Raw genomic sequence first — 19,294 nt, 5'->3', positions numbered from 1 at the left:
ACGCTGGCTAAGAATAGAGTTTGCCGCTCTCAGGCTCCGCTCAGCAAAGCTGCCATGACACAGGGTTTCCTGTGTCTGCCGCTCCATGGGGCTCCAGGCCCGGGACCCGAGTAGGCCAGGTGGCTGAGGGCCAGCACCCCGCTAGCCTCTCTCCGAGGCCCAAACAGGGTCCAAGAGGAGGAGCCCAGGGACGCTCACTGCCCAGGAAAGGCCCGTGGCTCCCACTGTCCCCCAGGCACTGTTGAGCGGCCCCCGGGCGTGTGAGTCCTGTCTGATACGAGGGTCCACCGGATCTTCACCCAACCCATTTCACCGCGGAGTGACTGAGTCAGACAGGGGAGATGGCTTGTCTGAGGCGCCACAGCCTCTAAGTGCAGGAGCCCAGATTTGACCCCAGGGATGTGCAGGCAACACCCCCAGGATGACAGGGGATCCCCTATCCCACCAGGAGACACAGCCTTCTCACTGCCTGGCTCACCGTAGCCCCAGCTCCTGACTCCAAACGGAGAACGGGCTTGACACGACCAGCAGAGAAACAGTGCCCGAGACGAGGCTAATTACGATGACGGCGGTGGCTGGTGACATGTGTTAGAGGCAGTCAGGAGCACGAGTAATAGTGACAGAATGCCTTGGGCTCGAACCCCGGCTCCACCCACTTACAGCCCTTGGACCTCGGGAGCGTTGTGCCAACCACTCTACACCTCAATGTACTCATCTGTAAAATGGGAACATCATAGGTTGTAAGTATTAACAGGGTGATCACCCTTAAAATGCCTAGAACTGTACTTGGCCTATAGTGAGAGCCCCAGGACTGCTTTTGCTCTAGTACGGCTTGCTGGGCAGGATGAAGGCACGGGATGCAAGGTCGCTGTGTCCTTGTGTGCAGAGAGGGTGCTTTGCCATGAGCAAAAGAGCCTCTTTCCCTGAGCTTCCTGGACACCTGGGCGGAACCAGCCTGCAGTGTATGTATGTGTACGTGTGTATGTGCACGTGTGTGTGTGCCTATAATCACGCTGGACAGTTAGATTTCTAGACTTGGAAGCGAGCCACAGGTCATATCTTATCCCCCACCCCTGCCACACCCAGTTCTGAAATCTCCTCCACAAAGTCACTGACCTCTGCTTCCCCAGGCCTTGCCCACCTGCCTCCTGTGACAAGAAATGCATTTTCTCCAGAGGCAGCTTGTCACCTTGTGAGAAGTTCTATCGGAATTGCTTCCCTATGCCCTCCCCTCCTCCCCTTCACCAAGGGGGCCCCCAAGTCAAACACAAGCCTCCTGGAAAGAATGGAGGAGTCTGGCTGCAGCCCCCTCCCTCTCCAGGGGACCCGCCCCAAATCACCCCAGGCCACTGAGCTGCCCCTCCTCTGTCTTCTCTGCCGTTCACAACATTTCTGTTTCTCTTCAGGCCTCTTGTCATATGGGTCCTGTCTCCCCTGCTAGACAGGAGCCTCCTGAGGACAGAGGCTGCTTCTTTGTGACCCCCTGACTCTGAATGAGATGAGAAAGAGAAAGCGCCTAGAACAGTGGCCCAGAGATGTCAATGTCAGCTACCGTAATAAGAAATGCCTATTAGCACTGTCCCCCTCTCTCACCATCACCATCCGCCATGACCTCACCCTTGGCAAAAGGGAGAAAACCACACAGGGACCTTCCATCACCAGGTGAGCAACACTAGAGCAAAGAGTTATGGGATGCCCACCACATGCCCTGTATTGTACCGAGCATGTTAAGTGTGATAAACCTGTTGCCTTGCAAACCATCATGCTCCCATTTTATAGATGAGTAAACTGGGGCACAGAGCTGGCAAACAGCTCTCCCAGGTTTGCACAGCTGTAAGGGGCAGAGCCAGGGTTTTGCATCCGGGCAGCGGGTCACTAGTCCGAGCTCCTAACTGCCCGTCTCCCTGCTACCTCAGGCGCTCAGTGAGAAAGCTTTGACCTTTGGGGCTACATCTGAAAGCAAGATCGAGGTGCATCCTTGGGACCCGTTCTCCAATCCTGAGCCTCCCAGGGCTGGACGAGGAGTTCAGCTGTCATCAGCCCGTCCCCTGTCCCCAAGCCTGGGAGAAGTCCTTGAAGTCCAGAGTGAGCCCTTTGAACACGGTGATTTTGTCACGCTGTCCCTGTCCTCCTGGGGCGGGATGCACGGGAGGGGACTGCCACGAGCAGGAACACGGCAATGTCGCTCACGGTGAGGGACATTCAGACCTCCCCGAGAAGTCAGAGGCAGCCCAGCTCTGGGGACGTGTTCTCCCATCATGAGTGACAGCATGTGCGGTGCCCCCAGCCACAGCTCCGCAGGCTGCCCAGCCACCGGTGAGCGCACACGCACACCACACGTGCGCGTGATATTAAAGTCATATTTTTGGTTGCTGGGAAGGCGCCGTTGTCACTTCCTCTGCCCTAGGCAACCTGCTGGCCCAGCTCCCCTTCCACTTCCCCGCCCACCGCGGAGCGCCATCCGTTTGTATTTATATAGATAAATCGGCCCGGCTAATTAAAGTTCTCTTGCTGGAGAGCGAGGGAATTAATAAAAGAACTTGGACTGGAGCCGACAGAAAGCTGGGGCGCTCAGAGCCCTAGCCAGAACCCGCAGCAGCAAAGGAGGCCAGAGGGTCCAGCAGGCAGGGCCACGTGAGCCCACCCCACCCTCCCTGGGGGAGCAGGGGGCACTCGGGGCCCCAGGAAGGAGGGCGCTGGCAGGAGCCCGTTCACTGTGTGTTTCGTGTTATGATGCCGCACACACGTTCCTTCTCTTGACCTTTGGATGTGTGCTGCAGCCGGAGGCTCTGAGGCTTCGGGGAGATGGGCACTTAGAAACACAGACAGTGACAAGCTGCTCGGGCTCAAATTCTAGCTCTGCCATGTACAGCTGTGCAGCCTCAGGCAAGTTTGTTGTGTAGCTCTGGTCTCAGTTTACTCATCTGTAAAATGGGAGCATCACAGGTTTCGAGAATTAACAGCGTTATCGCACTTAAATTGCTCAGAACAGTACCTGGCATGGGATAAGGGCCCCATACCTCTTTGCTCTGTTATTGCTTGCCTGGCAGGATGAGGGCATAGGATGAAAGGTCGCTGTGTGGTTGTGGTGCTCAGAGAGGGGGCCTTGCCCGAACAGAAGAACCTCCTTTCCTGATCTCCCTGGACACCCGCTCAGTGCCAGCCTGCAAGCTGCCTTGTCCAGCCTCCAACCCCAACACTCCAAGTGGAGGTCCAGGGGCCACCTTGACTAGGATCCTCCCACCGGGCTCAGAGCTCAGCTGGTGCCGTTGGCCTCGAGGGTGGGCTGTTTCCTCCTGCTGTCCCAATCCCTTCCTGAGGCCCAGGGACTTGCCTGAGAGATAAGTTCTGACTAAGCCTGCCGCTGGGAGTCGGGGTCAGCTGTGGCACCCTAGGATGGGGCAGGCCTGGGGCTGTTTGGATTGGGCCCCATCCTATCTCCCAGCCTCTTCCCACCACTCTGGCCTCAAAGACCCCGAATATCCCCCTGCCCTTGGGCCAAGCTGGAAGAACAGGCCGCCACCTTCTCCTGGAGGTGAAGGCAGCTGTGAATTGTATCCTTCATGACCCCTCCCATTTTCCTGAGCCTCTGTTCACACAAGGCCTAGAGCCCTTGGTGCAGGGAGGACAGCACGGCCCCCGCTCTGCTACCAGCGGTCCATGGGGCCTGGGCCATGTCCACACGGCTGGACTTTTCTCCACAGGCAGCCTTGTTGCTCGGCCCTCTGCGATTCTGACACAGCCCCCGAAGAACAAAGAGGGAAGAACCCCCATCACAGGCCTGGACCTACGTGCCCAGAGAAGCCAAATGGTTCTGGGAGGACTCGGCTCCGTGAAATCTTGGACTTGAGCTTGGATTTCTCCTAACGCTCCCAGAGGCTTTCTCAGCCGCAGAGGGGGAGAATGATGTAGGCCAAGTTCCTGATCTCCCGGGTGGGCAGCTGGCCTCTTCTACCAGAGCCCAGCCCCCTCCCAGCAGCCAGCACGGTCTTCGTAAGCCGCTTTAGCATGAATGAGCTGACTACCAGGCCAGAAAGAGACGCCCTGCCCAACTCCCAATGCCATTCGCTTCTTATTTTTGTCATCTTTATCTAAAGTTTCTTCTCCGTTTGGTTATGATTTTGTTGTCTATTCTTCCAACTAGGAAGAAAGCTCCTCATCTGTTCATGGCTTATCTCCAGCACCTGGCAGCCACCGAATGTTTTTAAATGAGTAAGTGAATGGGTGAGTGGATATGTGGATGACCCCCCTGAGGAGATGGTCACGGTTGCAGCCTGCAGGGGAGGGGCAGTCAGGCCAGCTGGGCTGAGGCCCGGGCACCCTGAGGAAACAGCTGGGCCTGTTGGAGCCAGAGGCCCCCGGCCGGCGCCTCCTGTTTATCAGCCTGTGCGGTGGAATGGTGTAGCCCCCGAGCCCTACGTGAGGAGGGGAGCCGACTGAGGGCAGCCCGAGGAGGAAGGATGACCCAGATATAACTTAGGGACAATGACAACGTGAGGGCCACAGGAAGAAACAGAAGAGAGGAAAGGTCTAACAATACGTAGGACCATCACTCATTGGCAGGATAGCCCCCGTCCAGGTGTCTCTCTGGGCCTGGCTCATCCTTCCTGTTATCTCTCAGCACAGTGACTCCAGGAAAGCCCCTCCCGACCGGCCCTGGGGCCCTCCGCCCTGGAGACGTCATCTGGAAACCCGTGGAGCTTATCTGGGCCTCCCTTCATTGTGCCTGGGCTGGACAGTAAGGCGCGGGGAGGGCCAGGGACCTGCCCGAGGTCACAGAGCAGAAGGGGCCAGACCCCAGGTCTCCTGGATCCCCGGGCAAAGCTCTCCCCACGTCCCAGCCTGTTGCAGGGTTGTGCACCCACACCCCACCCCTCCCCACCACCCCCGCGCACCATCAGACCCAACAGAGCCTCACTTGGGTGTGAGCCCCCTATTTCTAAGCAATGCTCGCTGTCCAGGGCCTGGTGTCTGAGCGTCAAAGCCTAAAAATAAAAAGACAGATTGTCCACTTCGGCTGTAATTACTGCCTAAAAAGACCCAGTGGGGAGAAAAAGAGAGAGAGGGGAGGAATAAAGAGCCAACCTCAGAGCTGAGCATCTATCACAGGTGGACAGGCGCGGGCGGGAGGGTCTACGGGCAGGTCCACGGGGCTCCCAGGCCTCCTGCCCCCCACCGCCCTCTCCGCTCAGCCATCCCTCGGGCCCGAGCCCCAGCGGACAAGACGGAGACAGGGCAGGCCGTGCGGGGGACCCGGGCCGGCTCAGCTGTCCCCAGCTGTGTAACCATACCACATGGCAGGCTTCCCCTGGGACTGCGTTTTCTGATGAGCACCCTGGGATTATGCATTCGCTCCACAGATCTGCAGTGAGCGCCTACCGTGTGCTGGAACTCGTGGAACGCACATCTGGGCCAGATGCTGCTGGGCCCTAAGGAAGGCAAGGACAGCAGTGGGATGGCCAGCTGGGTGTCACAGGAGACCTTGACAAGAGCCGAGCTTCCCCGGCAGTGGGGGCGGCGGGGTGGGGCAGGGGGCAGTGGGGACAGAGGCTGGAGACAGCTGTGTGACATGCTTGCTTCTGACAGCGGAAGGGGGGCTGGTCAAAGGAGATGCACTGTCGTGGGGGTGAGCCACAGCACGTGGGGAGGCCCGTGGGAGCCGTGCCTCGCGAGCAGGACTCCTGGGGCCCGGGAGAGGGCAGAACTGGGAGTGGCTGCTCTGAGGCCTGCCAGCTAGGGACGGTGGCACACCATGAAGTGCTGTGGCCAGGGGGAGTGGAGATGAGCATCTTTGGGGCTGGCACGGAGCCATGTGGCATCCACTGTGTGCGGGGGTCCCTGGTGGAGGCGGCCGGCGGCCGGCAACCGGGATGGGAGGCAGCCCGTCCAGGATGCTGGCCGCCCTGCTGGGACTCAGGGGGCTGAGGGGCTGGGGCCAGCAGGAAGGGCAGAGCCCAGGTGAAGAGGGCAGAGGTGGGGCACCCTGGGGCGAGGGGATGGGGAGCCCAGGTGGAAGTGAGGCAGGCCTGGAACAGAGCCTCAGGACCACTTCTTACCGTGGACCTGGGGGAAGCCCTCTGGGCTTGGTGCTCCTGACCCGGCCCTATTTCTCCCCTCCCTCTCTGCCTTGGGTGGCATCTCCTGCGTGAGTCCAGCTTCGGCAGGACGTGCCCACAAGGCCCCAGCTCCTCCCTGGCTTCCAGCCTCGGGTGGCCGCCGCCTCGCACCATTGCGAATGCCCCCACCCCGGCAACACCTCGCAGCTCCTCCACCACCTGGGAAACCAATTCCCCGGCACTAAATCCCTCTGTCGTAAATATTAGAGGGCCCTTCTCTTCTTCTAGTTAGAGCCCGGCTGATAGCACAAGCGTCTCAGGGCTTCCTCACCTGTAAAATTCAGACAATGGCTCCCTCCAAGCTCTCGTGAGGACTAAGTGAGGTCAGGAAAATAAACATGCAGCACTGGGCCCACATTCACAAAGCAGTAACAGGTGGGTACCGGAGGAAGACAGAAGCTCGATGGTCATTCATTCTACACGCTTCTTTAGCTGCTGCTCTGTGCCGTGTGCCAGGGACCCTTTCAATCCATACCTGGCCCCTGGCTAATGGGCCTTGGCCCCTGGAGGAGAAGACAGACTTGGAGCAGCAAGGCAGGGGTAATGGGAACCAGGTCCTAACCTAGGCTCCAGGCTAGGCTGGGCTGGGCTGAAGTCTTCCGGGGGAGGCCACACCCGAGCTGACCTCACCTGAGGGATGGGAAGACAGGTCTGCACTCCCGGAGAGCGGGGACCGTGCGTCCTGCGCACTTCCCCCTGGTGTCTCAGCACAGCACTGAATGCTGACAACAAAGAACTCAGGGCTGCCCTTCTCCCAGAGCTCCCCCAGGCCCGGTGCAGGCCAAGTGTTTTACCTGCACTCCTTCCGGTCCTCATGGTGGCCCTAGCAGCAGGCACTACCTGCTAGCAGATGAGAGACGCGGGGTGGGTGGCGTTTGCCCTCAGCAGGGTAGACTCCTTTGTTCAAATGGCATCAAAGCCAGGTGGGAATAGTGACCCGCACGGTGCCGGGTGTGGTGTGCTCTGGACAAGTCCAGGGTAACATTCGCACCCTGCTATGGCACGCGGGGCTCCTTGGCCTTGGGCTCGCACAACCTACAGGAGGCAGGCCAGGCTGGAAGGGCTCCAGTGGGGGAAGGAGGCAGAGCCACCCAGTGAGAGGAGAGATCCAGAGGCTGCCCTTTGGTCATGAGGATCAGAGAGCAGGAAGGCAGGCTAGAGTTACCAGCAGCCAATCCAGCAGGGGCGCCCCCAACCCACTTACCCCACTGTGCGCTCCTTAAGCCACCTGTGGTTTGCCAGAGGCCCCGCAGAGCCTGATCCTGCACTGACAAGTTCTGGAAACCCCGCAACCTTGGTGGTTTGTCAAATACCAGGAACAAAACAACTCCCTCTTGGAGGTTCAGGGCATCTGAGATATTGTCTTTGTGGTTTACTGTTCATGATTTTCATTAAAAATAAACAGTGTTCAATAAGAGCATTTGACACAGCGTGGCTCCTCCAGGGGCCTCAATTTCCTCACCTGTGGAAAGGGCCTATTAGTTCTCCCTCTTGCCTTCCCCGCAGGGGTCCTGAAAGGGGCAGATGAGAGGAGATGCAGGAAAGGAGAGTGGGTTACTGACAGTGTGGGGCCCAGGTGCACTTCCATTCTGTTCTCAAGGGCACGCTTGGGTCATCTGTGTACCCTCCCTCCTCAGATCCCCCCAGAACTGCAGTGACTCTCAGTTGGTTGCAAGTCACCAGCTTTCCTCTGCCTCAGTTTCCCCTCTGGGCACTGGAGAGAGGACCCGGTCTCTATTTGCCCAGACACAACTGGAATTTAATAATAGGTGCAGAGGAGGAAAACAAGAGGAGATTAGTGGGGAGATTGGCAGGTTTATTCCATATTCATAACATGAGGGGCTCCTCCGGAGTTGGGCAGGGTGACAGTGCCGGGGGTGGGGGGCCCCTTCCCGCTGCCCAGAGGGAGAGACGCTTTTGCTGTGAGCGCAACCCAACTGCAGCAAAGCCTGCACACCCTCCACCCCCTCCCGCCTCCCCAGCCAAGCAGCCCCCTTCCAGGAGGGGCAGCTGAGGACAACTGGTGCCCCTGTCCCCAAACCTCCACGGCTCCACCTTGTGATGGGTGGGCTGGGCACACAGTGTCAGCAGGGATGTTCTCAGAGCCACGGATGGCTGCTGGCCCTGGCTCAGGGCCACCCTCACGCAGACCTGCTCCTCCGGGCTGTCCCCGTCCTGCGGCCCCTCCCCGGCAGGGCCCCCCGCCCTTGTCACGTGGGAGGCTTTTAGAGCTGCAGTGCCCTCAGAGTTCGTGGAGCCCCACCCCTGCATGTCTGGAGGACAGACCAGAAAGTTTGCCATGGAGCCGGCCTGGGCTTTCCCTCCAAGTCTTCCCTCCTCTTTTCTTGCTGCTTCTGCAAGTCCAGCCCTGGGTCACCTTCCAGTAGCCGCGACTGCTGTTTAGACCAGCACTCTCACTGTCACCCACTGTCTAAGTGGGTAATGATGAAAGCGAAGGTGACACCTCGTCGTTTCTGGCACACTTACGTGCTAAGTGCCCCCTTAGCTCTCTGCTCACGGGGTCTCATTTAACCCTTGGTACCCTGAGAGCAGGTCCTATCATTAGCCCCATTCCACAGGTGGGGACATAGAGGCTCTGGGAGATGAAGTAATTTGGCCATGGGACACAGTAAGTAGGTGATCCAGCCAGGATTCCAGCCCACGTCTGCTGGACTCCACGACACCACGCTATGCAGCCAGGGCATCGGGAAGCCAGGGCTGGGGGCTTCAGCAGCTGCCGGGTCCTCATCTTCCTCAGCAATCACTTTGAGAAGCACCTGCTCCGAGCCGGGCGCACACCAGACCCTGGAGCTACAGATGACTAAAACCCAGTCCCACAGGTCTCAGGGGGCATGAGGGTCTCCGGGGCCAGGCCAGATAGGCTTGGTTTGGGACAAAGAACCATGTGGTTAACCTTTAACAGGTCACTTCATGGGTCCCTCCCCCTCCCCCATCTGTGAAATGGGCCTCAGAGGTTTGAGCTAATGAGCTAACGTCTGGGCCCCCGCTCTGGGAAGTGTGTTAAGTGCTCTGCGTACGAGGCCCCATTAAAGCCATTATCTGGCCGGGCATCACTCGGCAAGCGGCTCCAAATGACCACAGATGCGCACTCCGCCTCCGGGGGCTGTGGCTGCAGAACAGGGGCACCCCCTCCTTCAAAGCAGCTCTCACTGGGGGGCACAGTCCCTGACAGGTCTCAGGTAAAGCTCCCCAGCCCCAGCCCCAGCCCCAGCGAGGCAGTGAGGGAAGGGGGAACGTCTCAGCTCAGGCCCGTCCAGTTGCTTCACTAATGCCCTCTAATGGGCCCATTTAGCCGCCCTGTCTCGGCCTTCACGGCAGCAGCTAATTGCTGCTCCTTCTCCAGCCCCGCGCGGCCCCTGCCATCAGCCGCCCTTAGCGGCCACAGCCCACACCACTCCGCCCAGCGCAGCCAGTGGTGAGCCTCCCCGAGCCCCCGGGGTTTCGCTGAGCACGTCCAAGGGGCAGAAAGGGAAGCAGAGTGGGGTGAGGGGGAGCTGCTGGAGGCGATAGGCACAGAGCTCTTGGCAGGCAGGGGTCAGGGGAGAGGTCTCAGTGGCCCTGAGGAGGAATGAAGGTCATGTCCTCACTCCCGGCCCTGGCCTCCTGCAGGGTCCTCCCAGAGCTGACTCTGGGACAAGGATTTGAGGGCAAGGGATTTTTTTTGGTGGGGGGAGATGACCCCAGAAGCGCTGTGAGGAGGATTCAGGGAGGCAGGAAGGGCAGGAGAGCCACCACGAAGCAGGGGACTGCCCTGGGCAAGTCGGGGTCCCTCTGAGACTGTGTGGAATGCACCTGGGATTTTCTCCCGAGGAGCGAGGGGGCTGGGATGGGTGTGGGGCAGCACGGTGGCAGGGCAGAGCCCCGCCAGGTGACGCAGGGAGCCAACTGCGCGAGTGGGGACTCCAGGGAAGCCGGTGGGACGGCTCCGCTACAGCCCCCCACCCCAACACCTGTCTCCTGTACAACTTCTGGGGTTGTGCCCCTGGAGATACAACCTGCATCATGCTGGTGTCTTTGAAGCTTCCACCCGCAGCTCAGGCTTCTCTCTTCAGTTTCAACCCCGGATATTTGGTGATGGGCAGACACCTCTACCTGGAGGTCCCTCAGGAACCTCAAACCCAAGCTGTCCCAAAGTCACCAAGCTTCTCCCTGTCTGGAGCCTGCTAACTTCATGCACCATTCATCTGTTACCCAAAGCGAGTCCCAGGGGCCAACCTTGACTTTCCCATCTGCTCCCGGCCAAGGAAGCATGAAGTACATATTTCACCTGTTAAATATCTGTCCTCAGTTGTTGCACCCCTGGGGCAGGTTCTTGCCACCCTCACTGGCATGAATGCCAGCTAGCTCCAGCCTTGCCCTTGTTCCCATCCCCTTTCAACCCATGCGGCACTCCAGAGCTAAAGAGATCTTTCCAGAACATTGGCCCGGCTATGCCACCTTCTTATTTAAAACCCTCTGATGCCATCCATCGACCGAGGGTAAAGTTCAAGCTCTTCGCTGTGGCCTGGGAGTCTCTGTTGCCTCCTCCGCACCTCCTGCCTCTAACTCAAGGCTCCCGCCATACACATCTTCCTTTCTCTGAGTGGGTGGTACTTCCCCTCCCCTATGGGCCTTTGCACGTGTGGTTTCCTTCCCTTCAAATGCTGGGGCATGAGGCTTCCAACAACCCCCCAGATTCTAATGCACGGTCAGGCTCGAGTACGTGTGGAACAGATATTAAGAAATGTTTATTTAATGAATGCCGAATGAGAACGTGAATGAGTAGATAAGAGGACAGGCTCTAGAGTCAGACAGGGATTCTAAGAGGACAGGTCCTGGCCCTTCCCATACCAGCTCTGCCAACTTGGACAAGTGGGTCTCCATGGCCTTGTGTAAGATGGGACAAATAATGTTCACCTTTTGGGGTGCTTGTGAGGCTTAGACGAGGCGACCCAGATCCTCTGGCCCCACATCGGCACAGAGTAAGGGCAGCTGTGATTGGCCTTGCCTCCTGGCCCAGCTCCCTCCCTGGCCACCGGGAAACAGGGCTGCCCTCTCCCCTTTCCCCTCAGCCTGATAGACTCCTTCCCTCCCAGCAGCCGGGCGGATCTGACTGTCAAGCAGCCTCAGCATGAGGACAGCAGGGAGGACCAACTGTCCTGCCTCCACCACCCCCCCCGAGGGCCAGCAGGGGCCCTGGGGAGGGCGGGCCGAGCAAGGAGAGGTTCTGCCTGCTGCCATAGGCCGGTTGCACAGGTTCGCAAGAACACAGGATGTAATGCAGAGAATAAACGCAAGTGATTCTTCTCGTGTTGTGCTGCTGTGTCTGGTAGTGACGGTCCTGGGGATGGAGCTGATGCGTTCTGACAACCCCTTCACTCCTGGAATCCTGGGAGCAAGCGTGTTGAGCGTGTGAGGGCTTGCCAGCTCCTGGAACACCCCTCGCCCTCCCAAAAGGGACAAATTGGCTTGAATGTTTACTAGGAGAGGACCTTCTGAGATAGACCTGGCTCCACTGCCCCCTCCACCTTCCACCTCTGTTCCTAGGATGGATGCTGTGCCAGGCTGGCCCTCAGGCTCAGCACTGAGGCGTGAGTAAGACCGAAGAGGTTGGCAATCACTTGCTCCCCTGCCCCCCAACATTGCAGAGGCCCAGAGAGACAAAGGATTGGCCTGGGTCCTGCTGCAAGGTCACAGACTAGCCCAGATATGCAGATTTCCCAGGCCAGGGGTGTGGACAGCCATTTGGGGGCAGCCTGTGGGTCCCAGACCAGACCCACCCCAAGAGTCCCCTAAGCCCACCTGCTTTCCACTGCCCCATGTTCTGGTGACGTCACGCCAGGGCCACCCAACTTGAAGAAACCATGGGGCAGGGCCAGGTTCCAACTAGGCCAGGCCCTGTGGTCCTGAAGCAGAAACAACCCCCAACACCCTATCCTCACTGATGGCCAAGGCAGTGTCCCCAGGGCCGTAGCCTCAAGTCTCACTGGGCAGACCCTGACAGGGGTCCCAGGGCAGCCACCTCCCAGGTGCCTGGGCAATGTCCTGTTGCCACAAGAGACCACCCTGCACCCAGCCGGAGGCCGAGCAGAACTGTTCTCCTTCATGTGTCCCAGCCCCCTCCCCTTCCTCACATCCCTCTGAGGCAGATCTTGTCTCTTTGTGCATCAATTATTAATTTGCTCCAGCTACATTAAGCCTGGGTCGGTCTGTTGGCTCCTTTGTCATTCTCCCTGGGGTGGGGCAGGGGCGAAGCAGCGGGTGGGGCTGGAGGAGGGCTGGAGCAGACAGCCCAAGAGGAGTCAGGACTCCTTCTCCCCTGCAGATGCCGGAGCACACAAAGCCTGAACTGGATGACCCTTCGAGCTCATCCAACCTAACAGGTGGGGAAACTAAAGGTCTAGGGAGGGAAGGTGCTTGCCAAGCACACACAATGGTCTGTGCTTGGCTAACCCCGGCGTGGCTCTGATCCTTTCTTTTCTGCTTGCCACCTTCTGTCCTGGGCTCCAGCTGACCCAAATATATCCAGGGATGCCCTTCAAGTCATAAGAGGCCAAGTGGGGTTTCCAAAGTTACAATGAGTGATGCAGAAAGTGGGGATTGCACCCTGAAGCCCAAGAAACAGCCCTTCCATGAAAGAATTGTTAACATGAACATGTTTTAGGGGTTCCTTCCTCCCCAAACTCCCCTGGTCAATAAATTAGGAAACCCTTCAAGCTATATACCCTCTCACTGAGCCATAACAAGCCTCATGGTGTAAAAAGGCTCTGAGAAGTTCTACAGGGGAGGAAACTGTGCGGCCGTGACGGACCTACAGTGCTCCAAATTACTTGATGGCAGAATGGTCTGGGCTCACTGTGCTCTGCAAACCTCAGGGCTCACTGGGCTTTGTGAAACCTGTGAAGGGACGAGGTGAGATGCCCCCCCACACACATACAAGTGAAGCCAGCAAGCAGGCAGGTAAAGGAGATGCCTGGGTAATGACCCCAAGGGGAGAGAAGTTGAAAGCACAAGACTGGGCTCCCTGGTGATGCTCTCCCTGGCTCTGGGGCTTGAGTGAACCACTCATCTCAACAGGGTGATGGTGTGGAAAGTTCTGGGGTTTTGAGGCCCTACACACCTGGTTACAAATCTATCATTAGCTTTATCAACCATAATAATCCCAATAACTAGTTACTGCGTATTGGATCTTCCTAAATGCTCATCTCACACATTGTCTCACATAATTTCTATTATTTTTCAGTTGAGGAAACTGAGAGTCAGCAAGATTTAGTCCCCTGTCCAGTGTCACACATGTCACTGCTCCGAAGTGCACATAGCTAACAATTCCTCTGTGCTGTCTCTAGGAATAAACCAGTACGTCTCTCTGGGCCTCGCCTTCTCCAGCTGTCAATGGGGGAGTGAGAGGGTTTCATTCTCAGGCTTGTTATGAAGAACGTACATTCACATGGTGCCTGGTACATAGGAGGAGGCCAGTAAATGGTAGATTCCTTTCATCCTTCTTTTGCATCCTACCCTTAAAAATAAATGAAGTTTTTACCCAACAAAATGGACTGAGCTTCTTTGGGTCCCGCTGTTGGGGGCACAGGGGTATGTGAAGGGGGGAGCTAGGGATGTCAGTCGATCCCCAGGTCTGCAGGCCACAGGCTGACCCCCGCAGCCGAGGGCAGCTGGCTCTAAAACAGATTTTTTAGGTCCCTTTCTCCTCCCCATGTGCGAAACAAAGTTTTGAAACACGAGTGGTCAGATTGTAATAAATATCATTGCAATCCACAGCACGTGATGGTTTATAGATTGTGACTCATAATTCAACTGGTGCCTGGGTCACCAGTTCTCTCCCCGCCACCAGCTCCCCAGCCCTGCAGCCTGCATGAGTCCCTGGTGAAGTCATAAATCGGGAATAAGGGACACCCTGCTAACTACATTTCACTTGTCAACTTTAAGCTTCCATGCTGTGTGTTAAGTTTGCACAAATATCACAAAGCATATACACACGCGCACGCATGCGCACACACACACACACGTATATTCCTGCATATATTCGTATATATAAATAAGCTACCCTGCTGTTTTGCAATTCCTTCAGGACAGAAAAACCTTTTCTGGCAAGAGCCTCATTTTTCCAGCCTTATAGAGGCTGTGGCAGGTAAACCCATGCCTCCCTCTCCAGCATCCCTCCCCCGACAAATTTAGGACTTTCCACGGTTTAGTCCAGGAGCCCTGCCCAGTGCAGTCAGAGACACATGAGCTCTAAGGAGGAACTTCCCCACGCGGGTTACAGCGCCTTACAGCGACAGAGAGACTGAGCAGGGGAGGAAGAGCTTGTGGGCCATCTAATCCTGCCTCTTTTCCAGCTACTCCAAATATTTCCAGGCACCAAGATGTAGCTGATGGGCTAGAAACAGAAACCAAGGCCTGTCTGAGCCAGGCCTCCTGGACTGTCCTGCAGAGCGCTGTAGCTTAGGAGCCCTGACTAACCTCCCTCCGCCACCCCCGTCTCAATCCTGGGCTGGCGTAACTTGGCCTCTCATGAGTGACCCCATGACAGATTCAGAGAGCAAGAATCAGGTATTTTGGCTTTCCTTTTGCATTTGGTTATAAAACCAGGGGTTCTCAAATGTTTTGATTCAAGAATGGGGCTTTTGTGGGGGAAAAGAGTCGGTGGTGAGGAGCTGAGATTGTTTTCACTCATCTGCTTTGTGAACTCAGGAAAGTGGTTTACCTTCTTTGAGCCTTCATTTCCTTATGGCCAAGAGAGGGGGATAATGGTGGGCCGGGGGATGGCTGTGTGGGTTCAGTGTGGGGGTGCCAAGCACAGAGCCCTGCCCTCGGTGGAGGAGAGAGCCAGTGACACAGGATGAAGCATCTGGTGGCAGGGGCAGCTGTCTTGAGGCCCAGAGGAGGGATGTACCAATCCCAACCTGGCCCATCAATCCCACCGACATGAGGAACAGCCCTGCCTGGGCAGTGGGGAGGGAACAAGGCTGCGTTCATTCTGGGTAATGGAAAGTGTCATCAGTAAATGAAGAATTTCGTAATTACCCGGACGTCCCTGGGAGGATTTGTGAGGCCACAGGCGGTGGCTGAGGTCCTGGGGCTGAGGGGCAGGGAGGGAGAGGGTGGCTGGCTAGATCTGTGGGCCAGGGGCTCTGTGTCGCATGGAGTAGGCTCTGACCCAGTCGGATAGAGCCCCTGCCCCAGGGAAAAAGCCAGAAGCCATTGGTCCAGAGCTGGAGCTGGGTACCTGGGGTACCTCGTCTGCAAAGTGGGGATTGGGCTCCAGGCAAGGCTGGACTCAGGACGGGGGGCTGACAAACTTTCTCTGCCTCATAGAACAACTGACACCCAAGCATCACCTTTTCCTCTCTGAGCCTCAGTTTGCCTACCTGCCGGCAGGCATAATGATGACAGCCACCTTATCAACTCGAGGGGTGGGCAGGGCCCAAAGAGACGTAGACTGGAAATGTACTTGCCAAACAGCAAAGGACTCACAAGGTTGAGCCAGGAGAGAGGCAGTTGCCCCTGACAGCCCTCATGAGTGACTCAACTCAAGCATCTATTCTGCAATTGCGGGGGAGGGGGGGGTTTGTTTTGCCTGGGGGTGAGCGCTTTGGAATCTTCAGGATCATATCTGAAGTCCCCTCTGAACGTCCTGAGCCCCTGCAGAGCCAAGCTAGGGCTGCCGGTGTCCTGTGGCTGCCCATGTCTGATTGTGGTTTTTTCCTAGTGTGTCCCCAAAGGGCCTCTGCAGGGAATGGGGTGGAGAGGGACACTCCTCTGGTGGAGTGGAGGGAGGATGGAGGCCTTTTCTGTGAGAGCTCACTTGAAAACATGTGCTATGGGGCCATTTTAAGACATTATTGTAAATGATATATTCTGTCATAATTATCATCATCACTGTCCCCATTCGCCAGGTGAGAAAACTGAAGCACAGAAAGGTCAATGGCTCACCCAAGGTCACACAGCAGTGCCCATATCTCTGACTCCCCTTTTGAGCCCTATCACCACACCTTCTAGATCTACCATCAATTTCTCCTCTCTCCTATTCTATGGATGTCAGAGTAAAGAATCTTCACTGACATGCCCCTTCCTCATTTTATGGCCAGAGAAACTGAGGCACAGAGCAGGACTTTCTTAGGCAAGACGTGGGTTAAGATGGGGCGTGAGCCTCTGTGGTCACCTCTCCTCTGTGCACCCATGCCCAGCGATCTCCGCATCTATGCCCCACCCTGTTCCCCCAGCTCCATCTCCTCTGCCCGGGTGGGGTGGTCCAGAAGACCCAGTGCAGAGAAAGAGCAATGACAAACGACTGCCTGGGAGAGATAATCCACTATTAAAACATGCCTGCTGTTCTAATTATAAAGGGGACCAAATTGGGTTTAAATTGGAATTAATTGGATGCCCCCTTATCCACGCCATCTATCTTGCACTCACCAGCCCTTCTGGACGGGTGGGATGGAAGGAAGGGGAATCTCATCTTCTCCCCCACTGAACACACATCCCTGAAGGCAACCAGGCCCAGCCCCCAGCCCCTAATCCCTTTAAACGTTTCAAGGAGCACAGACAATGGGAGCTAGGGTGACTGGAGCCCTCCTCTGCTTTCGCCAGAGGGGGATGAAAAGGGATTAGGTGATTCTGGGAGGTGGGAGAAGGGGGGGGAATGTCACACCCCAAAGGACCAAGCCTGAAGGAAGCAGGCAGGCCTGAGTCAGCTCTGAAATGTGCTCTGGAGTGTTGTAATGGGCTAGGAGATGATGCTCTATACACAAAGCAAGACCAGCCTGGGAGGCATTTGGGGAAGGGGGCTTGGCTGAGGGGTCCTCAGGTTGGAAGGCCTTGATGGAGAGGGAACGAGGCCATCTAGCAAGCAAAATATGGGTCCAAGGCCAACTGTGCTGAGTCTACAATAAAATGTTAGCTCCTTGTGAGGAAAGGGGAAGGCACCATCTAGAAAGCACTGTTGCCCTGTGGTCCTTAGCAGTTAGGCCTTATTGCAGAATGTTCTTCTACAGCTGGGTTGGGCATCCAAGGCCTTTGCCATACACCCCTCATCAGCCAAAGCACTTGCTACTCTCTTGGGATCTCAAACTGGTGGTCCATGGGCCAGATTTCATTTGACCTGCCCAGTGTTTCATTTTACTTTTTATCTTGAAGGTCCTCAGCTTTTTGGGGAACTCTCCCATTTGTCCATCCCCACGTTTCTTAATTTCATCTTGTACCTGGCTTGCTTCACATCACCTGCCTAGCTCCTTCAGACATGTGAGCTTGCAATCCCCTCAGGATCATCCAAACCATCTGCTGTGGTTGATTTGACCTCTCCATTGCTCCCCCCCCAGCCCCAGGCCCCATCTCAACCTCCTCATTCTCACTGCTTTGCTATAATACATCCCCCCCAAACCCAAATCTTCTTGTCCTTTAAAGCCCATTTCAGGGGTGCCATCTCTGACCCCCAGGCCCCAAGGTCCCTATCTTCTCCAGCCCCATCAGCAATGTTCCTGGGGCACTTGCTGCCCCTCCCAGGCTCCCCTTGTTCCCCTTCCTGGGGTCATCTCATTTACTTGGGTTTCTGGAACACATTCTGGAAAGGATTTACTCTGTATCCCAACACAGCAAGTACCAAGAGTGGGGACGCATAGTATGAGTAGAGAGACTGCTTGGTGCCCAGCTGCTAGAGCTTGAAGGGGCCCTCTGTATACAGAGCCATGGACAGGGCTCTGAGAGCAATGTGGGCAAGGAGCTGCCCCAGATGATCTCAAGCTCTCAGGGCAGCAGACTTCTGCCATGAGCTCTACCCTCTGCCCTGTCTTAAATCCTTCCCATGTTAGCTTTCACCTGCTTCAGCATTTCACGTGCTGACCAGCCTGCTTCCTGGTCTGTGAGCCTCAAGCCACACACACACATATACCCCCCCACACACACATACACACACACACACAAACACAGGCGTAATACCCTTGTACTCCCATCTGTCACACCTAGAATTCTGCCCTCTCCAAAGCTATCCCACATCTAGAACTGTATTCCTGATACGTAAATCTAGAATGCTCCCCTTCATCCACACCTAAAACTCTTACCCCATATCTAGGACCTTCTGTTCTCCTATATGCACCCTGGACTCTTTGACCCATCTCACTATCTTTCCATTGCTTTGGAACACCTTCTCTTTTCTCACATGTGGAATTATGCACCCCACTCCTGTATCATTTTCTTCTATCACCATTATATCCACAACTGGCCCCTACACCCACCCAGAGTTCCCATCTCAAACCCCAAATTCATAACACTTGGAATACTTCCATCCCATACAACAGGAGGCTCAAGAATTCTGAGCCCCTACTATCTGCCTGCCTCCACCCTTGGCAGTGGCTCCTGTAGATCCTCATCCCTCCCGGGCCCTAGGGCAAAAGGGCTTTCAGGCTCAGAGTTTTATGGCCTGAGTGAATGAGATATAGCTGCAGGAATATATCAAGACTCATTTCCAACTGGGGGAGAATTCCTTCTCCTCTATGCATTAGGTAAATATTTGCTTGATTTTCTCATTCTGAGCTTGGTTCATGGAGCATTTTAGGCAGGCTGAGGGTTGGGCACATGCTGGGGAGATCTTAGCTCCTGGTTGCCAGGAGAGGGAGAGAAGTGGGGGAGCAGAGTACAGGCCAGGGGAAGACTATTTTCAGCTTCCTGGCCTTATGAACTGAACGGGTCTCTCACCCTCTCTGGCCACAGACTCCAATATTAAAACAAAGCAGCATTCTTAAATACAGTAATCTATGAGAAAGCAAAAGGGACTGGAAAGCTCTTAGAGAGAGAAACCAAAGTGAGTTGGGAGGTGATATAGACACAAGCTTCAGGCTTCTGAAAGCCAGGGGATGAGAGGTGAGTTGCCAGCGGCAATGCGCTCTTGAAGAAATGAGTTAAATAAATTAACGTGATAGGGAGTGAGGCTAGGAGGAGTTTCCAACATGGTTACTAGATAGAGATGGGAGAAGTTGATCTCTGAGGGAGGTTCAATTGATAAAAGACAGACAAAATCTACTAGCTAACTATGCTTCCAGCAAATTTTTATTGAGCACCCATCATTTGTTGGACCTAGTATGAAGAGGGTAGAATGATGAGACTATCATAATCCTGCCCCGGAACTGAGAGAGGAGGACAGAGAAGCTGTGGGGGGGGGGGGGGGG

The sequence above is a fragment of the Leptonychotes weddellii genome, chromosome 6 (assembly GCF_054177405.1).
Source record: "Leptonychotes weddellii isolate Sample4059 chromosome 6, ASM5417740v2, whole genome shotgun sequence".
Lineage (NCBI taxonomy): Eukaryota > Metazoa > Chordata > Mammalia > Carnivora > Phocidae > Leptonychotes > Leptonychotes weddellii.
Note: the sequence above shows the minus strand (reverse complement) of the source record.